Below are 26,613 nucleotides of genomic sequence, written 5' to 3'. Positions count from 1 at the left end.
GCTCATCATCGCTTCCTCATAGTTCGTAGGTTCGCCATGGTTAAGTAACATGACTTTCAAAATAGGATTACCGTACCACTCTGGTGCGGATCTTATTCTGTTTGACCTACGAGGTTCGGTAGTAACTTGATTTGAAGTTTCTTGATCAATATCATTAGCTTCCTCACTAATTGGTGTAGGTGTCACAGGAACCGGTTTTTGTGATGAACTACTTTCCAATAAGGGAGCAGGTACAATTACCTCATCAAGTTCTACTTTCCTCCCACTCACTTCTTTCGAGAGAAACTCCTTCTCTAGAAAGGATCCATTATTAGCAATGAATATTTTGCCTTCGGATCTGTGATAGAAGGTGTACCAACACTCTCCTTTGGGTATCCTATGAAGACACATTTCTCTGATTTGGGTTCGAGCTTATCAGGTTGAAGCTTTTTCACATAAGCATCGCAGCCCCAAACTTTAAGAAACGACAACTTTGATTTCTTGCCAAACCACAGTTCATAAGGCGTTGTCTCAACGGATTTAGATGGTGCCCTATTTAATGTGAATGCAGCCATCTCTAAAGCATAATCCTAAAACGATAGCGGTAAATCAGTAAGAGACATCATAGATCGCACCATATCTAGTAAAGTACGATTACGACGTTCGGACACACCATTATGCTGTGGTGTTCCGGTTGGCATGAGTTGCGAAACTATTCCGCATTGTTTCAAATGTAGACCAAACTCGTAACTCAAATATTCTCCTCCATGATCAGATCGTAGAAACTTTATTTTCTTGTCACGATGATTTTCCACTTCACTCTGAAATTCTTTGAACTTTTCAAATGTTTCAGATTTATATTTTATTAAGTAGATATACCCATATCTGCTCAAATCATCTGTGAAGGTGAGAAAATAAGGATACCCGCCGCGAGCCTCAATATTCATTGGACCACATACATCAGTATGTATGATTTCAAATAAATCTGTTGCTTGCTCCATTGTTCCGGAGAACGATATTTTAGTCATCTTGCCAATGAGGCATGGTTTGCTAGTACCAAGTGATTCATAATCAAGTGATTCCAGAAGTCCATCAGTATGGAGTTTATTCATGCGCTTTACACCAATATGACCTAAATGGCAGTGCCCCAAATAAGTTGCACTATGATTATCAACTCTGCATCTTTTGGCTGCAATATTATGAATATGTTTATCACTACTATTGAGATTCAATACAAATAGACCACTCTTTAAGGGTGCATGACCATAAAATATATTACTCATATAAATAGAACAACCATTATTTTCAGATTTAAATGAATAACCGTCTCGCATCAAACAAGATCTAGATATAATGTTCATGCTTAACGCTGGCACCAAATAAAAATTATTCATGTCTAAAACTAATCCCGAAGGTAGATGTAGAGGTAGCGTGCCGACGGCGATCACATCAACTTTGGAACCATTTCCCACGCGCATCGTCACCTCGTCCTTAGCCAATGTTCGCTCAATCTGTAGTCCCTGTTTCGAGTTGCAAATGGTAGCAACAGAACCAGTATCAAATACCCAGGTGTTACTGCAAGCTCTAGTAAGGTACACATCAATAACATGTATATCACATATACCTTTGTTCACCTTGCCATCCTTCTTATCCGCCAAATACTTGGGGCAGTTCCACTTCCAGTGACCAGTCCCTTTGCAGTAGAAGCACTCAGTCTCAGGCTTAAGTCTAGACTTGCGTTTCTTCTCCTGAGTAGCAACTTGTTTGTTGTTCTTCTTGAAGTTCTCCTTCTTCTTCCCTTTATCCTTTTTCTTGAAACTGGTGGTCTTCTTGACCATCAACACTTGATGCTCCTTCTTGATTTCTACCTCCGCAGCCTTTAGCATCGCGAAGAGCTCGGGAATTGTATTTTTCATCCCTTGCATATTATAGTTCATCACGAAGCCCTTGTAGCTTGGTGGCAGTGATTGGAGAATTCTGTCAATGACACTATCATCAGGAAGATTAACTCCCAGTTGAATCAAGTGATTATTATACCCAGACATTCTAAGTATATGTTCACTGACAGAACTATTCTCCTCCATCTTCCAGCTATAGAACTTATTGGAGACTTCATATCTCTCAATCTGGGCATTTGCTTGAAATATTAACTTCAACTCCTAGAACATCCCATATGCTCCATGACGTTCAAAACGTCGTTGAAGTCCCGGTTCTAAGCCGTAAAGCATGCACACTGAATTATCGAGTAGTCATCAGCTTTGCTCTGTCAGACATTCACAACGTCCGGCGTTGCTCCTGCAGCGGGTCTTGCACCTAGCGGTGCTTCCAGGACATAATTCTTCTGTGTAACAATGAGGATAATCCTCAAGTTACAGACCCAGTTTGTGTAATTGCTACCATCATCTTTCAACTTAGCTTTCTCAAGGAACGCATTAAAATTCAAGGAACAATAGCACGGGCCATCTATCTACAACAACATAGACAAGAAAAATACTATCAGGAACTAAGTTCATGATAAATCCAAGTTCAATTAATCAAATTACTTAAGAACTCCCACTTAGACAGACATCCCTCTAATCATCTAAGTGATTACGTGATCCAAATCAACTAAACCAGTTCTGATTATCATGTGAAATGGAGTAGTTTTCAATGGTGAACATCACTATGTTGATCATATCTACTATATGATTCACGCTCGACCTTTCGGTCTCAGTGTTCCAAGGCCATATCTGCATATGCTAGGCTCGTCAAGTTTAACCTGAGTATTTCTGCGTGTGCAAAACTGGCTTGCACCCGCTGTAGGTGAACGTTGAGCTTATCACACCCGATCATCACGTGGTGTCTCGGCACAATGAACTTTGGTAACGGTGCATACTCAGGGAGAACACTTATACCTTGAAATTTAGTGAGAAATCATCTTATAATGCTACCTTCAATCAAAGTAAAATAAGATGCATAAAAGATAAACATCACATGCAATCAATATAAGTGATATGATATGGCCATCATCATCTTGTGCCTTTCATCTCCATCTCCAAAGCACCATCATGATCACCATCGTCACCGGCGCGACACCTTGATCTCCATCATAGCATCGTTATCGTCTCGCCAACTATTGTTTCTACGACTATCGCTACCGCTTAGTGATAAAGTAAAAACAATTACAGGGCTATTGCATTGCATACAATAAAGCAACAACCATATGGCTCCTGCCAGTTGCTGATAACTCTGTCACAAAACATGATCATCTCATACAATAAAATTTAGCATCATGTCTTGACCATACGACATCACAACATGCCCTGCAAAAACAAGTTAGACATACTCTACTTTGTTGTTGCAAGTTTTACGTGGATGCTACGGGCTGAGCAAGAACCGTTCTTACCTACGCATCAAAACCACAACGATATTTTGTCAAGTTAGTGTTGTTTTGACCTTCAACAAGGACCGGGTGTAGCCACACTCGATTCAACTAAAGTTGGAGAAACTGACACCCGCCAGCCACCTGTCTGCGAAGCACGTCGGTAGAACCAATCTCGCGTAAGCGTACACATAATGTCGGTCCGAGCCGCTTCATCCAACAATACCGCCAAATCAAAGTATGACACGCTGGTAAGTAGTATGACTTGTATCGCACACAACTCACTTGTGTTGTACTCATGCATATAACATCTACGCATAAACCTGGCTCGGATGCCACTGTTGGGGAACACGGTAATTTCAAAAATTATCCTACAATCACGCAAGATCTATCTATGTGATGCATTGCAACGAGAGGGGGAGTGTATCTTCATACGCTTGAAGATCGCTAAGAGGAAGCGTTTATTAACGCGGTTGATGTAGTCATACACCTTCACGATCCGCCCCGATCAAGTACCGAACACACGGCACCTTCGCGTTCAGCACACGTCCAATTCGATGACATCCTCGCCTTCTTGATCCAGCAAGACGGGTGAAGTAGTAGATGAGTTCCAGCAGCACGACGGCATGGTGACGGTGTTGGTGAAGAACAATCTCCACAGGGCTCCGCCTAAGCACTACGGAAACTATGACGGAGGATAAACTAGAGGGATGGGGTTGCCGGCACACGGCTTGGTGTTTCTTGATGTCTCTTTGGTGCTAGCCGTGTCCCCCTATTTATATGTTGAGCCTTACGATTGAAACTTGGAGTAAAAGCCTCCACAAAGTCGGTTTCACCCGAAAGGCAAGAGTCCTTCTCGGACTCCAGGGCCAGACGCCAGGGTTCCCGGCGTCTGGACCCAAATGCCAGGGACCCTGGCGTCTGGCCCCTGGACTCCGCAAAACTTCCTTTTGTGCTTCCCAAAAACCTTGTGGGCTTTCCCCTTTGGCCCAAATAAAGTGTTCTCGTACCCAAACATTTCAGGAAATATTCGGAACCCCTTCCGGTGAATTTCGAAACCCTTCCGGAGACCAAACACTATTATCTCATATATCAATCTTTATCTCTGGACCATTCCGGAGTTCCTCGTCATGTCCGTGATCATATCTGAGACTCCGAACAACATTCGGTCACCAACATACATAACTCATATAATATTATATCATCAAAGAACGTTAAGCGTGCGGACCCTACGGGTTCGAGAACTATGTAGACATGACCGAGACACCTCTCTGGTCAATAACCAATAGCGGAACCTGGATGCCCATATTGGCTCCTACATATTCTACGAAGATCTTTATCAGTCGAACCGCATAACAACATACGTTGTTCCCTTTGTCATCGGTATGTTACTTGCCCGAGATTCGATCGTCGGTATCTCAATACCTAGTTCAATCTCATTACCGTAAAGTCTCTTTACTCGTTTCGTAATGCATCATCCCGCAACTAACTCATTAGTCACATTTCTTGCAAGGCTTATAGTGATGTGCATTACCTAGAGGGCCCAGAGATACCTCTCCGACAATCGGAGTGACAAATCCTAATCTCGATCTATGCCAACTCAACAAGTATCATCAGAGACACCTGTAGAGCACATTTATAATCACCCAGTTACATTGTGAAGTTTGGTAGCACACAAAGTGTTCCTCTGGTATTAGGGAGTTGTATAATCTCATAGTCATAGGAACATGTATAAGTCATGAAGAAAGCAATAGCAATATACTAAACGATCAAGTGCTAAGCTAACGGAATGGGTCAAGTCAATCACATTATTCTCCTAATGATGTGATCCCGTTTATCAAATGACAACTCATGTCTATGGTTAGGAAACCTTAACCATCTTTGATTAACGAGCTAGTCAAGTAGAGGCATACTAGTGACACTATATTGTCTATGTATTCACACATGTATTATGTTTCCGGTTAATACAATTCTAGCATGAATAATAAACATTTATCATGAAATAAGAAAATAAATAATAACTTTATTATTGCCTCTAGGGCATATTTCCTTCAAGGGGGCAGGGTGTTCTGATCGAGCATGTCTCCCTTGTGCGGTTTATAGACGCTGCACATATCTGTCGGCTCCCCGAGGTATATATATTATCCTTTACCGACAATGAGGGGGGGCACACAATCTATCCCTTTGACCCAACAATGAGAAGGGTTTGACCATGATGGTTTCCTATTGATATGTGTGCCATATTAGACCAAATAAAGTTTGAGCGCATGCGTAGTACGACCCCCCCCCCCCGTCGCTCGATGTTGGGAAACCGACATCTTATGTATTGAACTAGGCTTGGAGTCGGGTATGGTGTTTAGTTTGAAGTTGGTCGATCGGGATTTAAACACATCGCACACCACCGTACCCATACATATTTTCGGGCTGCATGCAGTGTATACGGGGTCTTCTGATCGACCACGTCTCCCTTGTGCGGTTTTTTGCGACGACACACATATCTGTGGGCTCCCCGGGTGTATATATATCATCCCTTTGACCGATAACGAGGGGTATGTGTTGGCCATGAATGAATTCCTCCTAGTTCGTGTTAGGGACGGTCATCGTCACATGTCATTCAACCAAAGCTCGAGCTCATGCGTTGTCATGATTCCCTCCCACATGCTTGGATTGCTGGGTTCGACCTACATCGTACCCTGTGTATCTCGTCCTTAACTACCTGGCCTTCATGGTTGTTGTCTGTATCGAGAGGTAGGAACCACATCTAAATTGTACATTATTCTATATTGAAAACACACATCACCGACGCACATCATTTTGGGCCGCATGCAAGAGGTGTTGGTTTTTGTGTCCCTCTCATGCGATTTTTATGATGGTTGAATCTATTGGCCCAAGCGGTTTATCGACAACAACAGTTGTCATTTGACCAAATGATAGATTCACTGGTCCGTCTTATGGTAGGTCATGGCGACATGCATGTATGACCAAAGTATCATTACGTGCATCCGCCCTGCTGACACGAAATGGGAGGTGGTGGGTCAAGCATCCTAGCTAGCTACGACATTATGTCATTATAGATATATCCAATGGTTCTTTCACGTTTGCGAGGAAGGTGCCACCAAAGTTGTGCATTGTGTATTTAAAGTTTTAAACATCACAGCCAACATTCCTACATATATTTGGCCACTTCCACGTGGTTCTTGACTTCTGGCCCCTCTCATCGATCTTCGACGACGCGCCCAAATGTGGGCCCGCGCGGTCAAAGTTGTGCATTGGAATTTTGAATATCACAGACCACCTTTTTCACTCATATATATTTGGGCCACATGCTGGTGTGGCTGTCTTCTGGCCCTCTCTAACATTTTTTTGCTGCAAAGACTCTGATGACGCTCAACGGACACGGGTATAATGTCTTAACCATGTGCGATGCTAGTGCGTTGTGAATCACGATGACTGCGCAAGCGTGAGCAAAGGTGGAGGTACTGGCTCAACCGTGTGCGATGCAAGTGCGTTGTAAAATCACCACGATCGCACAAGCGCGAGCAAAGGGTGGAGGTACTGGCTAAACCGTGTGCGATGCAAGTGCACTGTAAAATCACCACCTGCGCAAGCTAAAGGCGGGTAGTTTATTTAGAAATTAGGATGAACCGTGTGTGATAGACCAGCTAGCTAGAAATATAAAAACAAACTACCCGCCTTGAGCGTTGCAAAAATCGGGGGTTCTGCCACTTTTCCTTATTATCATACACGCATATTCTTATTGGACCGTGCGTGATCTTGGGCACTCCTGCCCCACATAAATTTCTTTACCTAAATTTTAGTAGCCGCCGTACTTCAACCATCAGCCCACACTCGATCCTCCAGCACCGACCTTATAGTAAAATTGCAGTAGCCGAAGCATTTGAACCGTCGCCCTCCCTTGTCCACTATCATCTCCATCCACCATCTTATATCTTATATTTACTAATTGGAAGCACCAAACAAAGCACCACGCTAATCCTCAGTAAAACATAGAAAATTACCATCCGATCAGTAATCAACGTGTAAGATGGTTTTTGCCTAAGTTTCCAACCAATCCACGAGTCCAATACGGCTCCACGCCTTTTCCCTTAAAAAACACCGCTCCACGCTTTCTACGCGTAGGTTGTCCCTCATGACCTCAATCACCATGTCCTCCCTCCAGCAGACCACGGTCCGGCTATCTCCGGTGGCCATCCTCTTTCTCGATCTCACGCTGGCCTCCTACGGCAGCGGCTAGCTCGCCGTTACACCCCAATCATGCGAGGCCGCTTTCTGAGTTTATGTACCCCTGTTGCACAGTCCAGCCGGCCACACGGCCGTCTTTTCATGGATCTAGATGCATACTCCACTGCTTGGCTCTAGATCCATGACCTCTAGAGGTAAGATTTCTCTTAAATATATTAGTAGAACTTCTTCTCTACTCTGATTGGATTATAGAAGCCTGCCAGGGAGCAGCGTCATGTTCAAACCTGCAACCATTAGGCGGCCCAGGGCGGCTAAACCTAAATAGTTTAGTGAAGATTCAAAGTTTCCATGTGTATTAGTTTGTGGTGCCTACAATTCTTACCTGCAAAAAGGCTTATATCTTAACTTTTGCTAATTGCGTGTTTGGACAAATTTCTAGAAGATGATAATTTGCAGACTCCAGATAGGTTATGTACAAACATCCATGTTACAGACCTGTTAATAATAATTTTGGAGTACTGAGATCTGTTCACATGCTTTCAAGTAGTGCTCTAGCTGAACAGTGCTAATTTTGCATATTATTGCTGCTAAAGAAGGCCTAAAATTCGTTGTTGTTGCTCAGCTTGGGATGCCTGATTGGTTTACTTAGTATGAAAGGAAGATGAAGTGATCATGATGGCTTCTAATGAGTTCAATTTAGGCTAATAGAGATAAAAATGGTTAATGAAGTGGACGAGGCATACTGATGTCAGTCAAATTACGACCATTGGTGAGGCCGCCGAGTGGAGCTACTACAAGAGACGGGCGCAGCAGCCCTCTGGTCAATTCGTCATCAGTCAATAAGAGGGTAATCCGAATTCTGAAATTTCATTTTCTATTTTCTAACCCATCAAATCAATTTTATGGCTTGATTCTTGAGGTCATGTTCATCAGAAATCTATTTGCAATTGTATGTAACGGTTGCTCCCTACAGTTTTATCAAATAGCCTTTAATATTTGGAATTTACAGCTATGGCCTATAGACTAAAGAATAAGGTATTTTCAGCTTGATATTTGGGCAGTCTCGGCAGGTTCTTTTTTGCCCTGGTGTACAACAGCAAGAACTGCCGCAATTAGCTTATGTACTTGAATGAATCTTCCTCTTTTTATGGATCGCCGGTGTCAATTTGTTCGGGTAGAGCCATATTTATTTCTTGAGAATCCAAATTGAAAAAGTAGGCCTTTATACCTTTTTTGTTTCTTACCACGAGAGGATATGGATGACCATCTCAATCGGTGGCAATCCATTTATTTTTAAATCACAATACATCTTACCTTATATATTTACTAATTGGAAGCACTAAAATCGAGACACCATGTTAATCCTAGAAAATTAACAAAATCATCCATCCGATCTTACAGTTGCATCTCTGGAGCCGTCGGATGAAATCCGTAGTCCCTATGAACTATCCCACATGAGAAAGTTCCTTCTGGGCATCTCCCTGAAAAAAATATTTCCATCTCACCTCTTTCCCATCTCTTCCACCCATCCACGATCTTCGTCCTCTGTCGCCTCTCCATGCCCTCTTCTACCCAGCCCCGATCTATGCGGCAGACCTTGAAGAACGTGACCCAATCTAATACAGATACAGGCAATGCCATGAATCATGAAGGTTTGATATAGGTGACTATGTCTGTCCTCAACATACCTGACGTTTGATCATTATTACTGGACTACGCCCTGTCCAAAAAATATTAATTAGGCAAACTGAAGCTATGTTTATTCCGTACATTTTCTCATGGTTCACGAAGATATATGAAGCAGTTTGGCGATCCCAAAAATCATTGATCTAATATGTAGTTTTCAATTAATGATTCCACTGTCAGTTTTCATCACTTATCTGCTCTCTTTTTATCTGAATTTTATTTCTGAAAAACACAACACACACACATGAGGTTGAAGGAAACAGAGAACAGAAATTCACTCATAGAGAGAGGCTTTTGCCATGCCAAAACTTGCGTCATTTTTAGTCTTTCCTTTTATTCCATCGCTTAACTGAATCAACGGGAAATTTGCCACAATCCAATAGTTGCGCGTGCCATCCCACGAGCTCGGATTGTGCCGGGTCAAAAGCTAATCAAACAAGCTAAAATTAGGTCTGGGCCATAGCAGGAACGCAGCAAGATTCTGGCTACAGTAAACATTCAGATCAAAGAAACACGTGATTGCTTATGCAGCTACTGAAGAAATAAGAGAAACTGAAGAAAAACTTGCAGACGTATTGAGGTTAACATCAACATCCGCAAGCACGAATCGTCCGGCAGAAAAACAGCAAGCAGCACCAGCCCTTCGTCAACTCTAATAGTACTGATGTACGTATTCAAGTTCTTCTGTTTCACTTCCTTTTTGTTATGGCCATGAAATAGCCATGGTACGTTACTCATTTTTGTTTCTTATATATAGATATCTCTCCACATGTTTCCATGTGGTAGCCATTGCTGTTTCTTTCCTTATACGCATATTTGTTTACTAGGTCTGTTAACACGGGTGTCTCCCTAAGGTCCTAAAACATTTACTGTGAATTCTATGGGCAGCCCCGTGCATGTAGCTCCCGCTTGCGCAGGGTCGGGGAAGGGTCCGACCACTTTGGGTCTATAGTACGCAGCCTTTCCCCACATTTCTGTAAGAGGCTGTTTTCAGGACTTGAACCGTGACCTCATGGTCACAAGGCAGCAGCTTTACCACTGCGCCAAGGCTCCCCTTCATTTACTGTGAATTCTATATCACAACAAAATCATTTTTTGCAAAAAAAAGGCCATGTAGAAAGTAACCTGATTTTCTGTCTTTTATATTAAAACCTAATAAATAGTAAATCGAAAAAAAATTACTATGTGCCATCCGCAGCTCCTTACTGTTCTTTGCATATTGTATATTTATAATATGATTTGTATTGATATTTGCAATTTGCATATCAAGTATTTATAATATTATTTTCTGGCTCAGTATGTGTCAGTTATATGATTGTGATTTAGTGTAATTAGATTATGGAGGTCCTTCTGTTTTTAGGCTATCGTCATGTTGGTGCAACAAATATCTACATGACCATGTACCTCTTATGTGATTATCCATTCTTTTATTTCCAAGTAAAATTCTACTTTAGGATGGATTGGCTAAGCTTTAAGATTGACCCCAAGTCACTACAGGATGCCTTGGTATTGACAGAAACATCACGTCAGATACAAAAATAAATGCAGATTAATGAGATACATAATGCCTCAAAACCAAAGCTTGGTTGGTTCACAAAGTCGAAATTTCTCAGATCTCAGGAGCCATGATATGCAGTCCTTCCAAAAAGATTTACATCAAACTTAACAAAACTAAATTGTTTCTACCCAATTGTTTTCTAAAAGATGTAAGCATTCCGTTTTGCTTTTAGTTTTGAGTTTGGAGCTACCTGTTGAATTAGTTTTGTTGGGTGCTCACTAACTAAGTTATAACTGTGCTCAACAAATGTGTATTGTATATGGGATAATACGTGGATTATGATCTCAAGGGTGAAAAGATAGATTTACTACGTCTTGGATTTTGATTTTCCAAGGTATTTTAGGGATACACAAATGTAGTTGTAATGTCCAAATATTTATTTCCTCAACAAGCTTCATTATGATCTCAACGCTGATTTAATCTATTCATGAAAATACCAATTGTATTTAAAGAAGAAAAAACACTTATTATTTGAGTTCAGTCCAATATATAGTAGCAGCAAATACTGTTATCTTCTAATTCTCAGTTGTGAATTAGTTTGAATTTGTTGTGGTCTGTCCTAGAGATAATTAGACCGCTCATGAAATTAAGACTACACATTTGTCATGTTGCAAGTGTTTAAAATGGCTGCTCTGACTACATTTTCATCTAAGGGTTACTCATTTAATTGTTACATACTACTCTTTGGAGTACCTTTCATGCCAAAGAAGAGTACTATATACAAACGTTTAAAGCCAAATTCTCTTTTTGTGTGGTTTCCCTTCCAGTTTTATATCCTTATAATCCAGAGTAAAAAAAAAGGCAGCCGGTGCATGTAGCTCCCGCTTGCATAGGGTTTGATCATAGAAAAATATTTTGTAGTCATCTCATATAATTTTGCATGGCCGTTTTGCAATGATTAATAGTACCCTCTTTTCCTATCTACAGGTAAATTGCAGGGTAGGGAATCAAATATGAGCATCAAGCATGATCGGATATAACTGCAATCTTAGTTGTTAAAAAATCAAAATATGAACTTCATTTGTTGTTAAATATTCTAAATCATGTTCCCACAAATGGCCACAACCAGGATTAATATGAGAACTTTTAAAGAGGGTTGTCGTACATGGTTTAATTTTTTGCGATACCGGTAGAACACATGTAACAATAATGCATTTGCATGGGTTTGTGCTTGCTTCCTCAACACAAATTCATGGGCAAGGCAATCAGGAACTTTGTGCCACTTTGACTGGAAACCTATGATATCCCACTGTTTTTTTTTTGACAGGCTCAACCTATTTCTGGTAGCACTTGAAGCTACCATGGTTTTTCGATACCGAAAGACTTATGTTTTTGCATTTTCTTATCCTTTGGCTTGATCCTGACACGCTGAATTTTCATTTCGCAGCACTTACACTGCTTGAGGAACCGTGTCTCATTGAAAAGCTCATATGGTTTGAAATCAATGTTTATATGTAAAGAGATTTGTCTCAGGTGCAACAAAAACAACACATTAATTTGGTGTGCAAGAGGCTGATAACTATTTGATTCTTTTCTTGTCTCTCAGACATGATTAACTTTCTTACCTGTAGGATTCTGTACTTTATGACACTATAGCTTCCTATTATCAGTGTTTTTTAGGATGGTATGACCATGTACTGGATGGTATTTCACAACCTGAATGGTCTTTACTTTTCTAAAAAATCATTGAATTTAATACTTTAGTTGACCAAGCTTTGTAAGTTTTACTTACTACGAATCTTTGCTCAAAATACAAGACCTAAGTGAGCACATATCAAAGTTCTTACGTAAAGAATAACTTCTGTCCGAACACTCATACATTTGGTTGTGTTTTAAGGGGAAAAAAATACAATCTAAGCTGTTAAATCATACATGCAATTGTATTATACTGTATGGATGACCAGTAAAATTGCTCCATGTTTTTGAATTATTATATCTCAAGTGTGGATTCATCATATATTTCCTATCTTTCTAATTTCTACCAATAAATATTCCTTGAATATCATAAAATTTTAAAATACTAGCCCGTGCGGCCGCACGGGTTGATGACTAGTTACTAAAAAGTTTAGTAGCCGCGGCATATCCTCAAACACAACCCCCCTCCCCCCGAACCCTAGCTCGCAGCTGCCGCCGGCGCCGCCGCCAAACCCTGCCGGTCTGCCCGTTCCTCCTAGCTTAGATAATAAAATTTAGGTTACCCATTGATTCCCATACCATCGCCCCCTGAGTTTTTAGTTGAGGCCCGTGGTGCCCCTCCTTGCCAGATCCACATCCCATGTTCAAAAATACAACTGCCAAAGCTTTCTGAAGGACACGTTCTACGATAGCGGCTTGGGATCCTCAATTGCCAAGTCAGATCTCATCAACCACGACCACGAGCTAGGAGGGCACCCACAAAGGTTCTTCCAAGGTGAAACAACCCATCTGTGACATCAGAGAACGCACCATGGGTCTGTGCTCTTCCAACTAGAAGGATCCCGTCCATGAAATGTGAGGCAACATCCTATCAGCAAATCTTGCCTTTTCTACCTTGACAACCCGTACCCTTTGCTGTAGTAGCATTTGCTGTGTGGTGCTTTAACTGTGCCGTGTTTAATTATTTCATTTATGCAAAAATGTATTATTCAATAGGGCTATGTGATGTTTAAGTATGAATTGTCCACTTCAGTTTCACGAGTGGCTATATTTGGTTGTTTATAGTGAGTGGATGCCTTGTTTATCTGTATTTGGTTGTTAGGTTGGTTGCAGTGAGCATTTTTCCAGTTATCGAGAAGATGCCTTGTTTATATTGTTGGGGAACGTGGTAATTTCAAAAAAATTCCTATGATCACGCAAGATCTATCTATGTGATGCATAGCAACGAGAGGGGAAAGTGTGTCCACGTACCCTTGTAGACCGAAAGCGGAAGCATTTAGTTAACGTGGTTGATGTAGCCGAACGTCTTCGTGATCCAACCGATCCAAGTACCGAATGTACGACACCTCTGTGTTCGGCACACGTTCAGCTCGATGATGCCCTCGTACTCTTGATCCAGTTGAGGCCGCGGGAGAGTTTCGTCAGCACGACGGCGTGGTGAAGGTGATGATGAAGTTACCGGCGCAGGGCTTCGCCTAAGCACTACGACGATATGACTGAGGTGTGTAATTGTGGAGGGGGGCACCGCACACGGCTAAAAGATCAACTTGTGTTATATATTGTGTCTTTGGGGTGCCCCCCTGCCCCCGTATATAAAGGAGGGAAGGAGGAAGCCGACCAACAAGGGGCGCGCCAAGGAGAGGGGAGTCCTACTAGGACTCTAGTCCTAGTAGGATTCGGCCCCACCCTTTTTTTTCTTCTACCGGAGGGGGAAAAGGGGAAGGAGAGGTAGTAGGAGAAGGAAAGGGGGTGGCGCCCCCTTCCCAAGTCCAATTCGGCCTCCTCCCTTGTGGGGGGCGCACCCGCCCCTTGTGGGCTGGTTAGCCTCCCTCATATGGCCCATAAGGCCCATATCCTTCCTCGGGGGGTTCCGGTAACCTCCCGGTACTCCGGAAAAATGCCTGAATCACTCGGAACCATTCCGATGTCCGAATGCAACCTTCCAATATATGAATCTTTACCTCTCGACCATTTTGAGACTCCTCGTCAAGTCCGTGATCTCATCCGAGACTCCGATCAAACTTTGGTCATCAAATCACATAACTCAGAATACAAATCATCATCGAACGTTAAGCGTGCGGACCCTACGGGTTCGAGAACTATGTAGACATGACCGAGACACATCCTCGGTCAATAACCAATAGCGGAACCTGGAAGCTCATATTGGCTCCTACATATTCTACGAAGATCTTTATCGGTTAAACTACATAACAACATACGTTGTTCCCTTTGTCATCGGTATGTTACTTGCCCGAGATTCGATCGTCGGTATCATTATACCTAGTTCAATCTCGTTACCGGAAAGTCTCTTTACTCATTCTATAATACTTCATCATGCAACTAACTCATTAGTTACAATGCTTGCAAGGCTTATAGTGATGAGTATTACCGAGAGGGCCCAGAGATACCTCTCCGAAACACGGAGTGAAAAATCCTAATCTCGATCTATGCCAACCCAACAAACACCTTCGGAGACACTTGTAGAGCACATTTATAATCACCCTTTTACGTTGTGACGTTTGGTAGCACACAAAGTGTTCCTCCGATATTCGGGAGTTGCATAATCTCATAGTCTGAGGAACTTGTATAAGTCATGAAGAAATCAGTAGCAATGAAACTAACACGATCATAATGCTAAGCTAATGGATGGGTCATGTCCATCACATCATTCTCCTAATGATGTGATCCCGTTCATCAAATGAGAACACATGTCTATGGTTAGGAAACATAACCATCTTTGATTAATGAGCTAGTCAAGTAGAGGCATACTAGGGACTATAAGTTTTGTCTATGTATTCACACATGTACTAAGTTTCCGGTCAATACAATTCTAGCATGAATAATAAATATTTATCATGAATTAAGGAAATAAATAATAACTTTATTATTGCCTCTAGGGCATATTTCCTTCAGTCTCCCACTTGCACTAGAGTCAATAATCTAGTTCACATCACCATGTGATTTAACACCAATATTCACATATGTATGTGATTAACACCCATAGTTCACATCGTCATGTGACCAATACCTAAAGGGTTTACTAGAGTCAATAATCTAGTTCACACCGCTATGTGATTAACACCCAAAGAGTACTAAGGTGTGATCATGTTTTGCTCGTGAGAGAAGTTTAGTCAATGGGTCTGTCACATTCAGAGCCGTATGCATTTTGCAAATATTCTATGTCTACAATGCTCTGCATGGAGCTACTCTAGCTAATTTCTCCCACTCTCAATATGTATCCAGATTGAGACTTAGAGTCATCTGGATCGGTGTAAAAGCTTGCATCGATGCGACGAGCTCTTTTATCACCTCCATAATCAAGAAATATTTCCTTAGTCCTCACTAAGGATAATCTTGACCGTTGTCCAGTGATCTACTCCTAGATCAAAATTGTACTCCCTTGCCAAACTCACGGCAAGGTACACAATAGGTCTGGTACACAGCACAACATACTTTATAGAACCTATGACTGTGGCATGGGAATGACTTTCATTCTCTTTCTATTTTCAGTCCTGGTCGGGCTTTGAGTCTTACTCAACTTTACACCTTGTAATAAAGGCAAGAACCCTTTCTTTGACTGATCCATTTTGAACTTCTTCAAAACTTTACCAAGGTATGTGCTTTGTGAAAGTCCAATTAAGCGTCTTGATCTATCTCTATAGATCTTGATGCCCAATGTGTAAGCAGCTTCACCGAGGTCTTTCATTGAAAAACTCTTATTCAAGTATCCCTTTATGCTATCCAGAAATTCTATATTATTTCCAATCAACAATATGTCATCCACATATAATATTAGAAATGCTACAGAGCTCCCACTCACTTTCTTGTAAATACAGGCTTCACTGCAAGTCTGTATAAAACTATATGCTTTGATCAACTCATTAAGGCGTATATTCCAACTCCGAGATGCTTGCACCAGTCCATAGATGGATCACTGGAGCTTGCACACCTTGTTAGTACCTTTAGGATTGACAAAACCTTCTGATTGCATCATATACAACTCTTCTTTAAGAAATATCCATTTAAGGAATGTAGTTTTGACATCCATTTGCCAGATTTCATAAAATATGGCAACTATTAACATGATTCGGGCGGATTTAAGCATCGCTACAGTTGAGAAAATCTCATTGTAGTCAACACCTTGAACTTGTCGAAAACCTTTTGCGACAAGTCGAGCTTTGTATATAGTAACACTACCGTCAGTGTCCGTCTTCCTCTCGAAGATCCATTTATTTAATATGGCTTGTCGATCATCGGGCAAATCTACCAATGTCCACACTTTGTTCTCATACATGGATCCCATCTCAAATTTCATGGCCTCAAGCCATTTCGCGGAATCTAGGCTCATCATCTCTTCCTCATAGTTTGTAGGTTTATCATGGTCTAGTAACATGACTTTCAGAATAGGAATACTGTACCACTCTGGTGCGGACCGTACTCTGGAAAACCTACGAGGTTCTGTAGTAACTTGATCTGAAGTTTCATGATCATCATCATTAGCTTCCTCACTAATTGGTGTAGGAATCACTAGAACTGATTTTTGTGATGAACTACTTTCCAATTCGGGAGAAGGTAAAATTACCTCATCAAGCTCTACTTTCCTCCCACTCACACTTTTCGAGAGAAACTTCTTCTCTAGGAAGGATCCATTCTTAGCAACGAATATCTTGCCTTCAGATCTGTGATAGAAGGTGTACCCAACAGTTTCCTTTGGGTATCCTATGAAGACGTAGTTCTCCGATTTGGGTTCGAGCTTATCAGGTTGAAGCTTTTTCACATAAGAATCGCAGCCCCAAACTTTAAGAAACGACGACCTTGGTTTCTTGCCAAACCATAGTTCCATAAGGTGTCGTCTCAACGGATTTTGATGGTGCCCTGTTTAACGTGAATGTAGTTGTCTCTAATGCGTAACCCCAAAAAGGTAGTGGTAACCTGGTAAGAGACATCATAGATCGCACCATATCCAATAAAGGCGGTTACGACGTTCGGACATACCATTACGCTGTGGTGTTCCAGGTGGCGTGAGTTGTGAAACTATTCCACATTGTTTTAAATGAAGGCCAAACTCGTAACTCAAATATTATTCTCCAAGATCAGATCGTAGAAACTTTATTTTCTTGTTACGATGATTCTCCACTTCACTCTGAAATTCTTTGAACTTTTCAAATGTTTCAGACTTGTGTTAGATATACCCATATCTGCTCAAATCATCTGTGAAGGTCAGAAAATAACGATACCCGCCACGAGCATCAACACTCATTGAACCGCATACATCAGTATGTATTATTTCCAATAAGTCACTAGCTCGTTCCATTGTTTCGGAGAACAGAGTTTTAGTCATCTTGCCCATAAGGCACGGTTCGCAAGCATCAAATGATTCATAATCAAGTGATTCCAAAAGTCCATCTTTATGGAGTTTCTTCATGCGCTTTACACTGATATGACCCAAATGACAATGCCACAAATATGTTGCACTATCATCATCAACTTTGTATCTTTTGGCATCAATATTATGAATGTGTGTATCACTACGATCAAGATTCAATAAACCATCAACATTGGGTGTATGACCATAGAAGGTTTTATTCATGTAAATAGAATAACAATTTATTCTCTGTCTTAGATGAATAATCATATCGCAATAAACATGATCTAATCATATTTATGCTCAACACAAACACCAAATAACATTTATTTAGGTTCAACACTAACCTCGGAAGTATAGGGAGTGTGCGATGATGATCATATCAATCTTGGAAACACTTCCAACACACACCGTCACTTCACCCTCAACTAGTCTTTGTTTATTCTGTAACTCCTATTTTGAGTTACTAATCTTAGCAACCGAACAAGTATCAAATACCAAGGGACTACTATAAATACTAGTAAGGTACACATCAATAACCTGTATATTAAATATACCCTTGTTCACTTTGCCATCCTTCTTATCCACCAAATATTCAGGGCATTTCTGCTTCCAGTAACCATTTCCTTTGCAGTAGAAGCACTCAGTTTCAGGCTTTGGTCTAGCTTTGGGCTTCTTTACAGGAGTGACAACTTGCTTGCCAATCTTTTTGAACTTTCCTTTCTTTCCCTTCGCCCTTTTCTTGAAACTAGTGATCTTGTTTAATCATCAACACTTGATGTTTTTTCTTGATTTCTACCTTCGTTGATTTTAGCATCACGAAGAGCTCGAGAATCGTTTTCATCATCCCTTGCATACTATAGTTCATCACGAAGTTCTAGTAAGTTAGTGATGGTGACTACAGAACTCTGTCAATCACTGCCTTATCTGGAAGATTAACTCCCTTTTGATTCAAGCGATTGTAGTGCACAGATAATCTGAGCACATGCTCGCTGCTTGAGCTATTCTCCTCCATCTTTTAGCTATAGAACTTGTTGGAGACTTCATATCTCTCAACTCGGGTATATGCTTGAAATATTAACTTCAATTCCTGGAACATCTCATATGGTCCATGATGTTCAAAACGTCTTTGAAGTCCCGATTATAAGCCGTAAAGCATGGTGCACTAAACTATCAAGTAGTCATCATATTGAGCTAGCTAAACATTTATAACATCTGCATCTACTCCTGCAATAGGTCTGTCACCTAGCGGTGCATCAAGGACATAATTATTCTATGCAACAATGAGGATAAACCTCAGATTACGGACCTAGTCCGCATCATTGCTACTATAATCTTTCAACATAGTTTTCTCTAGGAACATAAAAAAACATAGGGAAGCTATAACGCGAGCTATTAATCTACAACATAATTTGCAAAATACTATCAAGACTAAGTTCATGATAAATTAAAGTTCAATTAATCATATTACTTAAGAACTCCCACTTAGATAGACATCCCTCTAGTCATCTAAATGATCACATGATCCAAATCAACTAAACCATGTCTGATCATCACGTGAGATGGAGTAGTTTTCAATGGTGAACACATCACTATGTTGATCATATCTACTATATGATTCACACTCGACCTTTCGGTCTCCAGTGTTCCGAGGCCATATCTGCATGTGCTAGGCTCGTCGAGTTTAACCCAAGTATTCTGCGTGTGCAAAACTAGCTTGCACCCGTTGTATGTGAACGTAGAGCCTATCACACCCGATCATCACGTGGTGTCTCAGCACGAAGAAATGTCGCAACGGTGCATACTCAAGGAGAACACTTATACCTTCAAATTTAGTAAGGGATCATCTTATAGTGCTACCGCCGTACTAAGCAAAATAAGATGCAGAAAAGATAAACATCACATGCAATCAAAATATGTGATATGATATGGTCATCATCATCTTGTGTCTTTGATCTCCATCTCCAAAGTACCATCATGATCTCCATCGTCACCGGCATGACACTATGATCTCCATCATCTTGATATTTATCAACATGTCATCACATGGTCGTCTCACCAACTATTGCTTTTGCAACTATTGCTATCGCATAGCGATAAAGTAAAGCAATTATATGGCGCTTGCATCTTATGCAATAAAGAGACAATCATAAGGCTCCTACCAGTTGCCGATGACTTTAACGAAACATGATCATCTCATATAACCCATCATGTCTTGACCATATCACATCACAACATGCCCTGCAAAAACAAGTTAGACATCCTCTACTTTGTTGTTGCAAGTTTTACGTGGCTGCTACAGGCTTCTAGCAAGAACCGTTCTTACCTATGCATCAAAACCACAATGATTTTTCGTCAAGTGTGCTATTTTAACCTTCAACAAGGACCGGGCGTAGCCACACTCGATTCAACTAAAGTTGGAGAAACAGACACTCACCAGCCACCTATGTGCAAAGCACGTCGGTAGAACCAGTCTCGCGTAAGCGTACGCGTAATGTTAGTCTGAGCCGCTTCATCCAACAGTATCGCCGAATCAAAGTATGACATGCTGGTAAGCAATATGACTATTATCGCCCACAACTCTTTGTGTTCTACTCGTGCATAAAACATCTACGCATAAACCTGGCTCTGATACCACTATTGGGGAATATGGTAATTTCAAAAAAAAATCCTATGATCACGCAAGATCTATCTATGTGATGCATAGCAACGAGAGGGGAGAGTGTGTCCACGTACCCTCGTAGACCGAAAGCGGAAGCGTTTAGTTAACGCGGTTGATGTAGTCGAACGTCTTTGCGATCCAACCGATCTAAGTACCGAACGTACGGCACCTCCGCATTCAGCACACTTTTAGCTCGATGACGTCACTCGTACTCTTGATCCAGTTGAGGCCGAGGGAGAGTTTCATCAGCACGACAGCGTGGTGACAGTGATGATGAAGTTACTGGCGCAGGGCTTCACCTAAGCACTATGACAATATGACCGAGGTGTGTAACTGTGGAGGGGGGCACCGCACACGGCTAAAAGATCAACTTGTGTTGTCTGTTGTATCTTTGGGGTGCCCCATGCCCCCGTATATAAAGAGGGGAGGAGGAGGCGGCCAACAAGGGGCGCGCCAGGGAGAGGGGAGTCCTACTAGGACTCTAGTCCTAGTAGGATTCGCCCGCACCCTTTTTTTCCGTCTACCGGAGGTGGAAAAGGGGAAGGAGAGGGAGTAGGACAAGGAAAGGGGGGTGGCACCCCCTTCCCAGGTCCAATTCGGCATCCTCCCTTGTGGGGGGCGCACCAGCCCCTTGTGGGCTGGTTAGCCTCCCTCATATGGCCCATAAGGCCCATATCTTTCCCCGGGGGGTTCTGGTAACCTCCCGGTACTCCGGAAAAATGCTCGAATCACTCGGAATCATTCCGATGTCCGAATGTAACCTTCCAATATATGAATCTTTACCGCTCGACCATTTCGAGACTCCTCGTCATGTCTGTGATCTCATCCGGGACTTCAAACAAACTTTGGTCATCAAATCACATAACTCATAATAAAAATCGTCATCGAACGTTATGCGTGCGGACCCTACAGGTTCGAGAACTATGTAGACATGACCGAGACACATCTCTGGTCAATAACCAATAGTGGAACCTGGATGATCATATTGGCTCCTACATATTCTACAAAGATCTTTATTGGTCAAACCGCATAACAACAACATACGTTGTTCCCTTTGTCATCATTATGTTACTTGCCCGAGATTCGATCGTCGGTATCATTATACCTAGTTCAATCTCGTTACCGACAAGTCTCTTTAATTGTTCTGTAATACTTCATCATGCAACTAACTCATTAGTTACAATGCTTGCAAGGCTTATAGTGATGAGTATTACCGAGAGGGCCCAAAGATACCTCTCCGAAACACGGAGTGACAAATCCTAATCTCGATCTATGCCAACCCAACAAACACCTTCGGAGACACTTGTAGAGCACCTTTATAATCACCCTTTTACATTGTGACGTTTGGTAGCACACAAAGTGTTCCTCCGGTATTCGGGAGTTGCATAATCTCATAGTCTGAGGAACTTGTATAAGTCATGAAGAAAGCAGTAGCAATGAAACTAACACGATCATAATGCTAAGCTAACGGATGGGTCATGTCCATCACATCATTCTCCTAATGATGTGATGTCGTTCATCAAATGAAAACACATATCTATGGTTAGGAAACATAACCATCTTTGATTAACGAGCTAGTAAAGTAGAGGCATACTAGGGACTATAAGTTTTGCCTATGTATTCACACATGTAATAAGTTTCCGGTTAATACAATTTTACCATGAATACTAAACATTTATCATGAATTAAGGAAATAAATAATAACTTTATTATTGCCTCTAGGGCATATTTCCTTCATATATGTATTTGGTTCTTAGGTTGGTTGCAGTGAGCATTTGTCCAGTTATCAAGCAGATGCGTTGTTTATTAGTATTTCATTGTTAGGTTGCTTTTTTTAGCATTTGTCCAGTTTTCAAGCAGATACCTTATTTATCTATATTTGCTTGTTAGGTTAGTTGCAGTGAGCATTTGTCCAGTTTTCAAGCTTATGCCCTGTTTATCTGTATTTGCTTGTTAGGTTGGTTGCAGTGAGACTGTCCAGTTTTCAATGGCTATATTTGGTTGTTATACTGATCATTTATGCCTCTTTTTTATTTCAGTCATTCACAATGTGTTGTTCATTATGTGCAAGTTGGAACTATGCCGCTCGACTGCATCAATACCAGTTTGAACGGCTATATTTGGTTCCAGTTATACATGGTGTAGTTAACACATGCCCTATATTTCAGTTTTACACATTTATCCAGTGTGATGTTTATTACCTATGTTCTATTCATTTTAAACAATACCAGTTTGAATTGCAATATTTGATGGCTGTTAAGCCTGCTGTCGGTAACATTGCCTTCTATTTTATATCTGCTTTAATAGCATGCTGAAACCAACACATTTAAGTTATCATTTGGAGATGATGTTGTTTACCTTTGCTATATTTGTTTGATGTTAAGGTTGCTGTACTTATCATGCCTTTCCACTACTTATGCAGGACAACAACGAGAGTGGCCACCATTTTCCGCCGAGGTTAGTTTCATCCCTTGGCTTGTACTCCCCCCGTTGTTCCATAATGTAGTGCATATAGATCCAGGCCTAGACACTTGTTAGCTCTAATATTGACTTGTTGCTTGTAGGTACATATGCCCTTGGCAAGGATCCATGCATCGACCCTTTTTGCGTATGGGACAATGAGATATTCATGAACAAGCATCAAGTGAGGAAACTGATAAGGATTACTAGCAAAAAGATATGAATGGTGGCAAGCAAATTATTTCTTTATGCTCTATCCAACACAACAGTGAGTTGTAGGATGGTAACTACAAACTGTGCAGCCTTCTCTTTTTACTGCCCATAATGAGTTGTTAGACAACAATGTCTGAATCTTTTTTGTTCGCAGTGGTTCCTGAAGCAGTTCACTCAAGATTACCTCACGAAGTACATGATTGGTGGGCACGCAATGAAGGTTAAAGTATTTCATCCAGACTACAATGAGCATCGAGAAGTTGTAATGAAGACAGTGAAGGATGGACGGGCCGCCATCACAAGGGGTTAGCCTAGAGTCGCGCGCGCATTACACATGGAGGAGGGCACAATATGGGTATTCCGCTTCACCTTCTCCAGCAACCAGAATGTCTTTCACCACTCTCTTCATAGTCTTTAGTACAACTGTGGTTCATCATTCTTTACTTGGTGCTCCTGTAGTTCTTCAGTATATGTACATGTGCATCGAATTATGCATTCGTGGTTGAACCTATATTTGTAATAAACATGGTTGGATATGAAATAAGTGATTGCCTACTTTCAAATTTAGTGATTTTTAAATTAGGGATTACACTGCACAGGGTTTGTGAAAGCGAAACATCTGCGATAGACGTGGAGATCAAACATGTTTCTAGGATCCACTACGTGTGCGATCAATCACCACTACACACACGATCAGCCAAGAAAAAACGTGTGCGATCAATCTCCACTACACACACGATCAACCAAGAAAAAACGTGTGCGGTTAACAACGGCATCGCGCATAGTTCTTTCTTACTAAATGTCTGTGATAGTTACCTTATCACACACGCTTCCAAATTATGGATTGTTTGTGATGTTGTGTGCATCGCAAATGTTTGGTCATAGAAGAACGCGTGTGATATACTTCTTGGATTAACTGTGTAACATGTACATACTAACAAAAACGTATTCCTTCGATTGACTGTGTGGAATGTACATACGAAAGGAAACTTTTAGTGGGGCCTGATTGTGTGGGATGTACTTATGACCGGAAATGATTTCGCTTGTATAATTGTAATTTGTTTAGCACTACTGTATGTATAACTGTATTTGAGCGCTCGCCGGTCGCACACGACCTCATTTTGCCAAGCGTGTGTGCCAAGAGGGCATACCCTTTATGGTTTCTGGGTCATGTGGTAAAGACCCCCCCTATCACAGTCACTCACTTGGCGACTGTTTCAAACGCCATCGTGGAAAGGGGTTAAAAACCGTTTGTTTAGCACCTCGTTGTACTAGTGTCTGATACGTCTCCAACGTATCTATAATTTTTGATTGTTCCATGCTATATATTACCTATTTTGGATGTTTAATGGGCTTTATTATACACTTTTATATTATTTTTGGGACTAACCTATTAACCGGAAGCCCAGTCCAAGTTGTTGTTTTTTGCCTATTTCAGTTTTTCACAGAAAAGGAATATCAAACGGAGTCCAAACGGAATGAAACCTTCGGGAGAATCGTTTTTTGAACAAACGCAATCCAGGAGACTTGGAGTACATGTCAGGGGAGCCACAAGGGGCCCACGAGGGTGGGGGCGCGCCCGCCAGGGCGCGCCCTACCCCCTGGGCGCGCCCCCACCCTCGTGGGCCCCTTGTGGCTCCCCTGATCGACTTCTTTCGCCTATATATACTCATATACCCTGAAAACATCGAGTAACACAATAGATTGGGAGTTCCGCTGTCGCAAGCCTCTATAGCCACCAAAAACCAATCAGGGCCCTGTTCCTGCACCCTGCCGGAGGGGGGATCCATCACCGGTGGCCATCTTCATCATCCCGATGCTCTCCATGACGAGGAGGGAGTAGTTCACCCTCGGGGCTGACGGTATGTACCAGTAGCTATGTGTTTGATCTCTCTCTCTCGTGTTCTTGATTCGGCACGATCTTGATGTATCACGAGCTTTGCTATTATAGTTGGATCCTATGATGTTCCCCCCCTCTACTCTCTTGTAATGGATTGAGTTTTCCCTTTGAAGTTATCTTATCGGATTGAGTCTTTATGGATTTGAGAAAACTTGATGTATGTCTTGCATGTGCTTATCTATGGTGACAATGGGATATTCACGTGATCTACTTGATGTATGTTTTGGTGATCAACTTGCGGGTTCAGTGAACTTGTGAACTTATGCATAGGGGTTGGCACATGTTTTTGTCTTGACTCTCCGGTAGAAACTTTGGGGCACTCTTTGAAGTTCTTTGTGTTGGTTGAATAGATGAATCTGAGATTGTGTGATGCATATCGTATAATCATACCCACGGATACTTGAGGTGACATTGGAGTATCTAGGTGACATTAGGGTTTTGGTTGATTTGTGTCTTAAGGTGTTGTTCTAGTAAGAACTCTATGATAGATCGAACAAAAAGAATAGCTTTGTGTTATTTTACTACAGACTCTTGACTAGATCGATTAGAAAGGATAACTTTGAGGTGGTTTCGTACCCTACAATAATCTCTTTGTTTGTTCTCCGCTATTAGTGACTTTGGAGTGACTCTTTGTTGCATGTTGAGGGATAGTTATATGATCCAGTTATGTTATTATTGTTGAGAGAACTTGCACTAGTGAAAGTATGAACCTTAGGCCTTGTTTCTAAGCATTGCAATACCGTTTACGCTCACTTTTATCACTAGTTACCTTGCTTTTTTATATTTTCATATTACAAAAACCTATATCTACCATCCATATTGCACTTGTATCACCATCTCTTCACCGAACTAGTGCACCTATACAATTTACCATTATATTGGGTGTGTTGGGGACACAAGAGACTCTTTGTTATTTGGTTGCAGGGTTGTTTGAGAGAGACCATCTTCATCCTATGCCTCCCACGGATTGATAAACCTTAGGTCATCCACTTGAGGGAAATTTGCTACTGTCCTACAAACCGCTGCACTTGGAGGCCCAACAACGTCTACAAGAAGAAGGTTATGTAGTACACATCAGTGTCTATATTGATATTTGCCTTTCTATTTATTTGCCACTTTTATTTTCAGATCTATATTATCAAAAACCCAAAAATACCTCGCTGAATTTTATTTGCTTTTATTTTCATCTATCAATCTATTACAACTTTCTCCCGTCCGCGTGCCAATTTTTGGCGCCGTTATCCGAAAGGGATTGACAACCCCTTTAACACCTGGGGTTGCAAGTATTTATTCTTTGTGTGCAGGTACCGTTTATATAGTGTTGCTTGGTTCTCCTACTGGTTCGATGACCTTGGTCTCATCACTGAGGGATATACCTACGGTAGTTGTGCTGCATCATCCCTTCCTCTTTGGGGAAATACTGACGTAGTTCAAGCCGCATCAGATGCCACCCACTGATTGGTGGATCCAGGTTGCACCCACTCCAATGACCTCCCCAGTGCACCACTGCACTTCCTCGCCCCCGCGAGCTAGGTCTGCATAGAGATGGATGTTCCATCCTCGGTGCCGCCTCCTCACCTGACCTAGGGTT

Source organism: Triticum dicoccoides, chromosome 6B (genome assembly GCF_002162155.2).
Source record: "Triticum dicoccoides isolate Atlit2015 ecotype Zavitan chromosome 6B, WEW_v2.0, whole genome shotgun sequence".
Taxonomy (NCBI): domain Eukaryota; kingdom Viridiplantae; phylum Streptophyta; class Magnoliopsida; order Poales; family Poaceae; genus Triticum; species Triticum dicoccoides.
This window is presented reverse-complemented; position numbering follows the sequence as displayed.